At 52.6% G+C, this 10635-nt stretch overlaps 1 long non-coding RNA gene across 1 annotated transcript; it reads right to left on the bottom strand.

Annotated features, from left to right (window-relative positions):
• Positions 1-3436: 3436 nt before the first annotated feature.
• Positions 3437-9727, bottom strand: LOC122153244. Its single transcript, XR_006165104.1, has 5 exons — positions 9696-9727; positions 7474-7494; positions 6569-6589; positions 4343-4363; positions 3437-3457 (listed from the first exon to the last, which is right to left on the bottom strand). It is a non-coding gene; the product is annotated as an uncharacterized LOC122153244 (long non-coding RNA).
• Positions 9728-10635: the final 908 nt, after the last annotated feature.

Raw genomic sequence — 10635 nt, 5'->3', positions numbered from 1 at the left:
TTATACCCAAACGTCCTGCTGTCTTGCTTGATTCCCCTCTCACAGTCCACAGTGTGGTTCACCTTGTATTGCCAGGATCTTGCTTCAGCAAACAAATTGACAGTGAACTAATTGACATGGAAAGCTCAGCTACCTTGATTTTCATATGTCAGTTCTGTCCCTACTCTCTAGAAAGGGGAAGATATTCATGCTTTGAACATCCCCCCAAATGTTGCTCAGACTGCATACCAAAAGAAGAGGGTAGCACTGCATTTCACACTCTTTCCAAATGAAAAGGTTTGCTGCAGCTCCACAAGCAACAGTGATGACAAGTGAGGCACGTTGCCTCCAGGAAGTACCTGCTTCTTCCAGCTGATGCAGAAGGACCTGTGGTAAGTGGTGAACATCTAGAAACAGAAGTGGGAGGTATTCTTGGGAGGTGTGGTTTAAGCTCATCAGAGAGCTTTCCCATCTTAGAACAGCAATCCACTTTTGCACAAACAAATCATGAATGTTTACTGGGATCTGCAGACACTGGCACAGAAAATCTTTTGATGGTCATGTTGGCACCTCACGAAAGCTTCTGTATGCAGATCTACAACTCTTTTCACTTTCTGGGTTGAGGATCCATTCTTTTCTGTGAGTGCTTAGAAGAACTGAAGGTCCTCCCTACCCAGTGACTCCTGGCCTGAAATCTAGGTCTTCTTCTTGACTGTCTCATGGAAGGATTAGCAAGCAATGGTGGAAGCTTCTTATATGAAGCTGTTCTTATATGAACTGTTCAACTTTGATTTGGTGGCAGAAAACTGGGGGTCTGACAAGAGTTCAGTGTGATCTCAGGCTCTGTGTTTCAATCATTCAATCGTTCAAGCATTCTCAATTCATCCATTCACTCATCATCATCATCACCATCATCAACCACCTGCACTATGCTTAGAGGCTCATCATCAGGCTTTGCAGCAGCAGGGCCTGTTGAGAAGAAAGGAAAAAACTCTTCCTGGCCACTGTCACCTCCCAAGGTGAAAATGTACAGAGCTGTTTTCTTATGGACATTGTAAAATGACAGCTGCTTAGCTGGGATGTCCAGGAAGATCCCAATCTTTTGCAGCTTTCCATTCACACTCAAATGCATCCAATGATCTGTGTAGGCCCAAAATTCTCGCCCATCTGCCAACCCTATGGTCCAGAAGCCATTCAGGGGACAGAGTCAATGTTCCTTTGCGAGTCACGGATTCCCGGGCAATACCCAAGGCCCAGTTTCTTTTTTGCCAACATCTACTTGCCAGTATGTCTCCCAGACGCGTATCCTTCCTTTGCCAACACAAAAGTGTGGGAATCAAATCTCTTCTCATTGTTGGGCAAGCATCTGATGGTGCCAGTGTCTTTCACACTCTTCCCATCGTCAGAGATTTCCAATCTGGGGTGAGCCGTGTCAGTGTCCAGGGTGACATCCACTGAAATGATCAGGTCACTTAAGTAGTAAAAAGCAGAAAAGCTGCTGCCATGAAACTTTCTATTATGTGTCCCCCCCAAATTGGTTCCCTTGCCATCCCTTGTTCTCCAATCTGATGCATTCTAGGCAGCCTCTTTACCCAGGATACCTCTAGCTTCTGCTGTCCCAAATCTGGCATGTCCCTTATCTCTCATCTATGGCATGCTGAGAGAGAGTTGACACGAGCCAAATGTAAAGTGACTCAGAGACACTCCTTTGAAGATATTATGTAGCATCAGGGAGGAGTATAAGGAGATTACAAGCCTTTGCCTTCATCATGGCAACTCTGTAGAGGTGACCAGAGGATAAGAACCATGCCTTTGCACACACCTCCTCTTTGGGCAAAACCAGAATCACAGAGTCCTCTTGCATGAGAGTATGGAGAAAATTTCCATTGACCAAGACTATATGACACAAATATACCAGGTCTGTGTAATCTCAGCAGTAGAAATTCTCCAAAAGCACCCTGAAATGAGCCTCTCATTGCTAAAATCTACCCTTTTCTTCTGAGAATCAATAATGCTGCTTTAAATCCAGGAAATTCTAATATTGACTTGTGAAATTTCTTGGGCAACAAATGAATAAGAGAAAGATTAAAAATCAATTCTTGCTCTTAAGAAGTCATCTAAACATTTCCATGTGAAGGAGGATTGTGTTTTCTAGAGCTGCATTTATGCTCCAAGAGAAGGGATTCAGTATGGATCCTTTTCTTACCTCTGTGGTGTTGTACCCTCAGAAATTCTGTAGGAAAACAAATAAAGGAAGCATTGAGTGGATTTAACAAGGAGACCATGGGTCCAGAGAGCTCATACAAAGTCTGTGATGCTGGCAGATGAGCATGTTCTCCCATAGTAGCATGTCTTTTCTAAAGATCAGAAAGCACATCACAAGCCCATCTCATCCTCCAAGGAGGAAAAGACACTGGGCAACTCAACTGATTGGTCTCATAGAAATATTTTAAACATGCCATGAATACAGAGGGGAAAGAGACCATGGTCCCTGGTAGGAAAGAGAGTAGACTGGTAAAAAGGCCAAAACCCTCATGTTTTGGAGAGGTATCTTGCAGATGTCATGAAAGGGGAAAACCCAATGTCTTACACACACTTGACAATACCTCATTGCTTCATAAACACATTCCTATATGTCTTGGAGACCAGGATACAGCTCATGTGATACTCTGGCATAATTCCCTCTCCTGTAAAAGGTATTCCTTAGAAATACATGATGTTTCCCAATAAAATTAAGCGAAGCAAGAATACTATGCTGAGCTGAGCAGGTTTTCAAATGACATCTCAGCATCTGTGTATTCCGGAGGAGCATCAGAAAGAAGATGTCACTTACTCATTTCTTTCACCAGTTGGTCTGTAATGACAAAGAGTAAGCAAAGACATAAGCATAAGTATTTGTACAAGAGGCCACTGAAAAGCATAGATGTCCTTTTCTCTCTCAAAAAATGGCCCATAAGTACCAAAGGCCCTCTCCCCAGCAGCAAAAAAAGGCAAACCATACAGGTGCTGCAGCTAGGTAGCAGAACAAAAGAAAATGTTACAGCCATCCAGCTGGACTATGATGAACTTGACACAAGGTGACTCCTGTCCACACTGAAAATCACATTCTTCCACCCACCGGTATGCCCTTCCTGCTCTCCACCCCACCTCTCTGTCATTCCCTCCATCTTTCCTCCTTCAAAAAGGAAAATTTTGCAAGCACAAGATCTTCATACAGGCTCCAGCCAAACAGCACGCCTCACCTAGTTGCACGAAACTGGGCAGCACTTGCAGGTGCCCATGTTCAGACACTGCATCAGCTGGAGCGCCTGAATATGGGCACCTGCTGCAGGGACCCCAAGGCACTGAGCTTATGGCCCACACAGAGAGACCCTTCTCTCACTGACACCAGCATGTCCCTCTTGGAAGGAGATTCTCCTGCAGCAATGACAACAGCCCAGCCAGTAGAGAGCACTTACTTTCTCCTCTTGCACCTGGTCTAAAAAAAAGAAGGGGAAAGACAGTTAGCAAAGAGAGATGGTGCAGCTCAGACCCTGCCTGTGCTCCAGAGGTGGGAGTTTGGCTGGATCTGCCTTTCCTCTGCCTGAGATCAGGTTTACTGTGGGGAAAGGGGTCTAGAGGAACGGGGACCTGGCAGGATGGGATTATGAGGGAGCCTAGAGGCTCTGCAGGACAAGAGCCAACCATGGGCTCTCAGCAGCTGCAAGGCAAGGTGTTGCATGAGCTTCTAGAAGGGTGGCCAGCTGATGCATGGAGAGAGATGGGGAAGGCCACAGCTGGGAGTGAGTGATCACCTGTGGGCTGCCAGGTTCACAAGAGATAGGGAGAAGCTGGAGAGGCTTTAGCAGAGAGCTCCCCATCTGGGCAGGAGGGTGGAGGTCCTGCTGTGCCTGTCCTGGCAGGTGGTGCCATGCGCTCCTTCCACGTGACCAAAAGGAGATGAAGGGCACCATCTCCAAGGAGCCTGTTGCTCCAGGAAGGGCATTGACCAGGAGGATGGTGAGAAGCGTGTCTGGGTGAGGATGGGGATTTTAGTAGGGAGCCACTGCCGTGAAATGGAGCTGGGGAGGGTGAGGCTAGGCGGAGGGGCAGAATTCCCCTTTGTCGTGGGTGGACTCTCACTTTGAAGGAGGGGACCCACTAGCAAAGTGCTGGCCATCCTCCTGGGTGTTCCTGTAGGAGCAGGTGTGCCAGAGCAGCGTGCCAGCTGAGGGAAGGAGGGCGAGGGGCACACAGGGAGGCAGTCAGCAGGCTCTGTGGCTGGCTGGCTGGGAGGAGGGCTGGGCCCAGGAGCACAGAGTACTCTCCATTCCACCCTGACCTCTAGGGACAAGCAGCCTCCCAGATGCCAGGAAGCACTCACCAAAAGACCTTTGAAGTTGTCCTGCAAGGGAACGGAGAAAGGCTGTTAGAGCTGGTGGAGGAAGCAATGCACGACGCCCTGGGGAAGGAGTTTGCTGGAGCTGGGATCCCCTCGAGAAGGCAAGTGCATTCATGGAGTAGTGAGTGCGTGCTGAGGCCAAGCACTGCCTTGGAAACCTTTGGGGTGCTGGTTCCTCACAGCTGAACAATCGCAACTTGCAAGGCCAGTCAACTGGACTGAAAAAACCTCACACGAGGTCACTTCTATCCACACTCAACATCACATTCCTCAAACCACTGTGATTTCCTTCCCTCCTTCCGTCTGCCTACCTTCCTCCCGACTGCCTTCTTGCCTTTCTCCTGTCTTCATGCTTCTGTTCTTCCTTCTTTCCTTCCCTCCTCCTTCTGATTCCTTCCCTCTTCCCTCCTTCCCACAGCACCTTTTTTTCAGGGGTAAACCTTTTTGCAGATTCCAGACACGCCCGAAACCTCAGCTGGAGTGCCTGAATATGGGCACCTGCTGCAGGGACCCCAAGGCACTGAGCTTATGGCCCACACAGAGAGACCCTTCTCTCACTGACACCAGCATGTCCCTCTTGGAAGGAGATTCTCCTGCAGCAATGACAACAGCCCAGCCAGTAGAGAGCACTTACCTTTCTCCTCTTGCACCTGGGCTAAAAAAAAGAAGGGGAAAGACAGTTAGCAAAGAGAGATGGTGCAGCTCAGACCCTGCCTGTGCTCCAGAGGTGGGAGTTTGGCTGGATCTGCCTTTCCTCTGCCTGAGATCAGGTTTACTGTGGGGAAAGGGGTCTAGAGGAACGGGGACCTGGCAGGATGGGATTATGAGGGAGCCTAGAGGCTCTGCAGGACAAGAGCCAACCATGGGCTCTCAGCAGCTGCAAGGCAAGGTGTGCATGAGCTTCTAGAAGGGTGGCCAGCTGATGCATGGAGAGAGATGGGGAAGGCCACAGCTGGGAGTGAGTGATCACCTGTGGGCTGCCAGGTTCACAAGAGATAGGGAGAAGCTGGAGAGGCTTTAGCAGAGAGCTCCCCATCTGGGCAGGAGGGTGGAGGTCCTGCTGTGCCTGTCCTGGCAGGTGGTGCCATGCGCTCCTTCCACGTGACCAAAAGGAGATGAAGGGCACCATCTCCAAGGAGCCTGTTGCTCCAGGAAGGGCATTGACCAGGAGGATGGTGAGAAGCGTGTCTGGGTGAGGATGGGGATTTTAGTAGGGAGCCACTGCCGTGAAATGGAGCTGGGGAGGGTGAGGCTAGGCGGAGGGGCAGCATTCCCCTTTGTCGTGGGTGGACTCTCACTTTGAAGGAGGGGACCCACTAGCAAAGTGCTGGCCATCCTCCTGGGTGTTCCTGTAGGAGCAGGTGTGCCAGAGCAGTGCCAGCTGAGAGAAGGAGGGCGAGGGGCACACAGGGAGGCAGTCAGCAGGCTCTGTGGCTGGCTGGCTGGGAGGAGGGCTGGGCCCAGGAGCACAGAGTACTCTCCATTCCCACCCTGACCTCTAGGGACAAGCAGCCTCCCAGATGCCAGGAAGCACTCACCAAAGACCTTTGAAGTTGTCCTGCAAGGGAACGGAGAAAGGCTGTTAGAGCTGGTGGAGGAAGCAATGCACGACGCCCTGGGGAAGGAGTTTGCTGGAGCTGGGATCCCCTCGAGAAGGCAAGTGCATTCATGGAGTAGTGCAAGTGCGTGCTGAGGCCAAGCACTGCCTTGGAAACCTTTGGGGTGCTGGTTCCTCACAGCTGAACAATCGCAACTTGCAAGGCCAGTCAATTGGACTGAAAAAACCTCACACGAGGTCACTTCTATCCACACTCAACATCACATTCCTCAAAACCACTGTGATTTCCTTCCCTCCTTCCTTCCTGCCTACCTCCTCTTCTTCCTTTCCTCCTGACTGCCTTCTTGCCTTTCTCCTGTCTTCATGCCTACTGTTCTTCCTTCTTTCCTTCCCTCCTCCTTCTGATTCCTTCCCTCTTCCCTCCTTCCCACAGCACCTTTTTTTCAGGGGTAAACCTTTTTGCAGATTCCAGACACACCCGAAAACCTCAGCTGGAGTGCCTGAACATGGGCACCTGCTGCAGGGACCCCAAGGCACTGAGCTTATGGCCCACACAGAGAGACCCTTCTCTCACTGACACCAGCATGTCCCTCTTGGAAGGAGATTCTCCTGCAGCAATGACAACAGCCCAGCCAGTAGAGAGCACTTACCTTTCTCCTCTTGCACCTGGTCTAAAAAAAAGAAGGGGAAAGACAGTTAGCAAAGAGAGATGGTGCAGCTCAGACCCTGCCTGTGCTCCAGAGGTGGGAGTTTGGCTGGATCTGCCTTTCCTCTGCCTGAGATCAGGTTTACTGTGGGGAAAGGGGTCTAGAGGAACGGGGACCTGGCAGGATGGGATTATGAGGGAGCCTAGAGGCTCTGCAGGACAAGAGCCAACCATGGGCTCTCAGCAGCTGCAAGGCAAGGTGTGCATGAGCTTCTAGAAGGGTGGCCAGCTGATGCATGGAGAGAGATGGGGAAGGCCACAGCTGGGAGTGAGTGATCACCTGTGGGCTGCCAGGTTCACAAGAGATAGGGAGAAGCTGGAGAGGCTTTAGCAGAGAGCTCCCCATCTGGGCAGGAGGGTGGAGGTCCTGCTGTGCCTGTCCTGGCAGGTGGTGCCATGCGCTCCTTCCACGTGACCAAAAGGAGATGAAGGGCACCATCTCCAAGGAGCCTGTTGCTCCAGGAAGGGCATTGACCAGGAGGATGGTGAGAAGCGTGTCTGGGTGAGGATGGGGATTTTAGTAGGGAGCCACTGCCGTGAAATGAGCTGGGGAGGGTGAGGCTAGGCGGAGGGGCAGCATTCCCCTTTGTCGTGGGTGGACTCTCACTTTGAAGGAGGGGACCCACTAGCAAAGTGCTGGCCATCCTCCTGGGTGTTCCTGTAGGAGCAGGTGTGCCAGAGCAGCGTGCCAGCTGAGGGAAGGAGGGCGAGGGGCACACAGGGAGGCAGTCAGCAGGCTCTGTGGCTGGCTGGCTGGGAGGAGGGCTGGGCCCAGGAGCACAGAGTACTCTCCATTCCCACCCTGACCTCTAGGGACAAGCAGCCTCCCAGATGCCAGGAAGCACTCACCAAAAGACCTTTGAAGTTGTCCTGCAAGGGAACGGAGAAAGGCTGTTAGAGCTGGTGGAGGAAGCAATGCACGACGCCCTGGGGAAGGAGTTTGCTGGAGCTGGGATCCCCTCGAGAAGGCAAGTGCATTCATGGAGTAGTGCAAGTGCGTGCTGAGGCCAAGCACTGCCTTGGAAACCTTTGGGGTGCTGGTTCCTCACAGCTGAACAATCGCAACTTGCAAGGCCAGTCAATTGGACTGAAAAAACCTCACACGAGGTCACTTCTATCCACACTCAACATCACATTCCTCAAAACCACTGTGATTTCCTTCCCTCCTTCCTCCCTGCCTACCTTCCTCCCTGACTGCCTTCTTGCCTTTCTCCTGTCTTCATGCCTTCTGTTCTTCCTTTTTCCTTCCCTCCTCCTTCTGATTCCTTCCCTCTTCCCTCCTTCCCACAGCACCTTTTTTTCAGGGGTAAACCCTTTTTGCAGATTCCAGACACACCCGAAAACCTCAGCTGGAGTGCCTGAACATGGGCACCTGCTGCAGGGACCCCAAGGCACTGAGCTTATGGCCCACACAGAGAGACCCTTCTCTCACTGACACCAGCATGTCCCTCTTGGAAGGAGATTCTCCTGCAGCAATGACAACAGCCCAGCCAGTAGAGAGCACTTACCTTTCTCCTCTTGCACCTGGCTAAAAAAAAGAAGGGGAAAGACAGTTAGCAAAGAGAGATGGTGCAGCTCAGACCCTGCCTGTGCTCCAGAGGTGGGAGTTTGGCTGGATCTGCCTTTCCTCTGCCTGAGATCAGGTTTACTGTGGGGAAAGGGGTCTAGAGGAACGGGGACCTGGCAGGATGGGATTATGAGGGAGCCTAGAGGCTCTGCAGGACAAGAGCCAACCATGGGCTCTCAGCAGCTGCAAGGCAAGGTGTTGCATGAGCTTCTAGAAGGGTGGCCAGCTGATGCATGGAGAGAGATGGGGAAGGCCACAGCTGGGAGTGAGTGATCACCTGTGGGCTGCCAGGTTCACAAGAGATAGGGAGAAGCTGGAGAGGCTTTAGCAGAGAGCTCCCCATCTGGGCAGGAGGGTGGAGGTCCTGCTGTGCCTGTCCTGGCAGGTGGTGCCATGCGCTCCTTCCACGTGACCAAAAGGAGATGAAGGGCACCATCTCCAAGGAGCCTGTTGCTCCAGGAAGGGCATTGACCAGGAGGATGGTGAGAAGCGTGTCTGGGTGAGGATGGGGATTTTAGTAGGGAGCCACTGCCGTGAAATGGAGCTGGGGAGGGTGAGGCTAGGCGGAGGGGCAGAATTCCCCTTTGTCGTGGGTGGACTCTCACTTTGAAGGAGGGGACCCACTAGCAAAGTGCTGGCCATCCTCCTGGGTGTTCCTGTAGGAGCAGGTGTGCCAGAGCAGCGTGCCAGCTGAGGGAAGGAGGGCGAGGGGCACACAGGGAGGCAGTCAGCAGGCTCTGTGGCTGGCTGGCTGGGAGGAGGGTTGGGCCCAGGAGCACAGAGTACTCTCCATTCCCACCCTGACCTCTAGGGACAAGCAGCCTCCCAGATGCCAGGAAGCACTCACCAAAGACCTTTGAAGTTGTCCTGCAAGGGAACGGAGAAAGGCTGTTAGAGCTGGTGGAGGAAGCAATGCACGACGCCCTGGGGAAGGAGTTTGCTGGAGCTGGGATCCCCTCGAGAAGGCAAGTGCATTCATGGAGTAGTGCGAGTGCGTGCTGAGGCCAAGCACTGCCTTGGAAACCTTTGGGGTGCTGGTTCCTCACAGCTGAACAATCGCAACTTGCAAGGCCAGTCAACTGGACTGAAAAAACCTCACACGAGGTCACTTCTATCCACACTCAACATCACATTCCTCAAAACCACTGTGATTTCCTTCCCTCCTTCCGTCCTGCCTACCTTCCTCCCGACTGCCTTCTTGCCTTTCTCCTGTCTTCATGCCTTCTGTTCTTCCTTCTTTCCTTCCCTCCTCCTTCTGATTCCTTCCCTCTTCCCTCCTTCCCACAGCACCTTTTTTTCAGGGGTAAACCTTTTTGCAGATTCCAGACACGCCCGAAAGCCTCAGCTGGAGTGCCTGAATATGGGCACCTGCTGCAGGGACCCCAAGGCACTGAGCTTATGGCCCACACAGAGAGACCCTTCTCTCACTGACACCAGCATGTCCCTCTTGGAAGGAGATTCTCCTGCAGCAATGACAACAGCCCAGCCAGTAGAGAGCACTTACCTTTCTCCTCTTGCACCTGGGCTAAAAAAAGAAGGGAAAGACAGTTAGCAAAGAGAGATGGTGCAGCTCAGACCCTGCCTGTGCTCCAGAGGTGGGAGTTTGGCTGGATCTGCCTTTCCTCTGCCTGAGATCAGGTTTACTGTGGGGAAAGGGGTCTAGAGGAAGGGGACCTGGCAGGATGGGATTATGAGGGAGCCTAGAGGCTCTGCAGGACAAGAGCCAACCATGGGCTCTCAGCAGCTGCAAGGCAAGGGTGCATGAGCTTCTAGAAGGGTGGCCAGCTGATGCATGGAGAGAGATGGGGAAGGCCACAGCTGGGAGTGAGTGATCACCTGTGGGCTGCCAGGTTCACAAGAGATAGGGAAAGCTGGAGAGGCTTTAGCAGAGAGCTCCCCATCTGGGCAGGAGGGTGGAGGTCCTGCTGTGCCTGTCCTGGCAGGTGGTGCCATGCGCTCCTTCCACGTGACCAAAAGGAGATGAAGGGCACCATCTCCAAGGAGCCTGTTGCTCCAGGAAGGGCATTGACCAGGAGGATGGTGAGAAGCGTGTCTGGGTGAGGATGGGGATTTTAGTAGGGAGCCACTGCCGTGAAATGGAGCTGGGGAGGGTGAGGCTAGGCGGAGGGGCAGCATTCCCCTTTGTCGTGGGTGGACTCTCACTTTGAAGGAGGGACCCACTAGCAAAGTGCTGGCCATCCTCCTGGGTGTTCCTGTAGGAGCAGGTGTGCCAGAGCAGCATGCCAGCTGAGGGAAGGAGGGCGAGGGGCACACAGGGAGGCAGTCAGCAGGCTCTGTGGCTGGCTGGCTGGGAGGAGGGCTGGGCCCAGGAGCACAGAGTACTCTCCATTCCCACCCTGACCTCTAGGGACAAGCAGCCTCCCAGATGCCAGGAAGCACTCACCAAAAGACCTTTGAAGTTGTCCTGCAAGGGAACGGAGAAA

Source organism: Tyto alba, unplaced genomic scaffold (genome assembly GCF_018691265.1).
Source record: "Tyto alba isolate M040663 unplaced genomic scaffold, T.alba_DEE_v4.0 Super-Scaffold_17, whole genome shotgun sequence".
Classification (NCBI taxonomy): domain Eukaryota; kingdom Metazoa; phylum Chordata; class Aves; order Strigiformes; family Tytonidae; genus Tyto; species Tyto alba.
The sequence above is the reverse complement of the archived record's forward strand: the minus strand, read 5'-3'. Positions and strand labels throughout refer to the sequence as shown.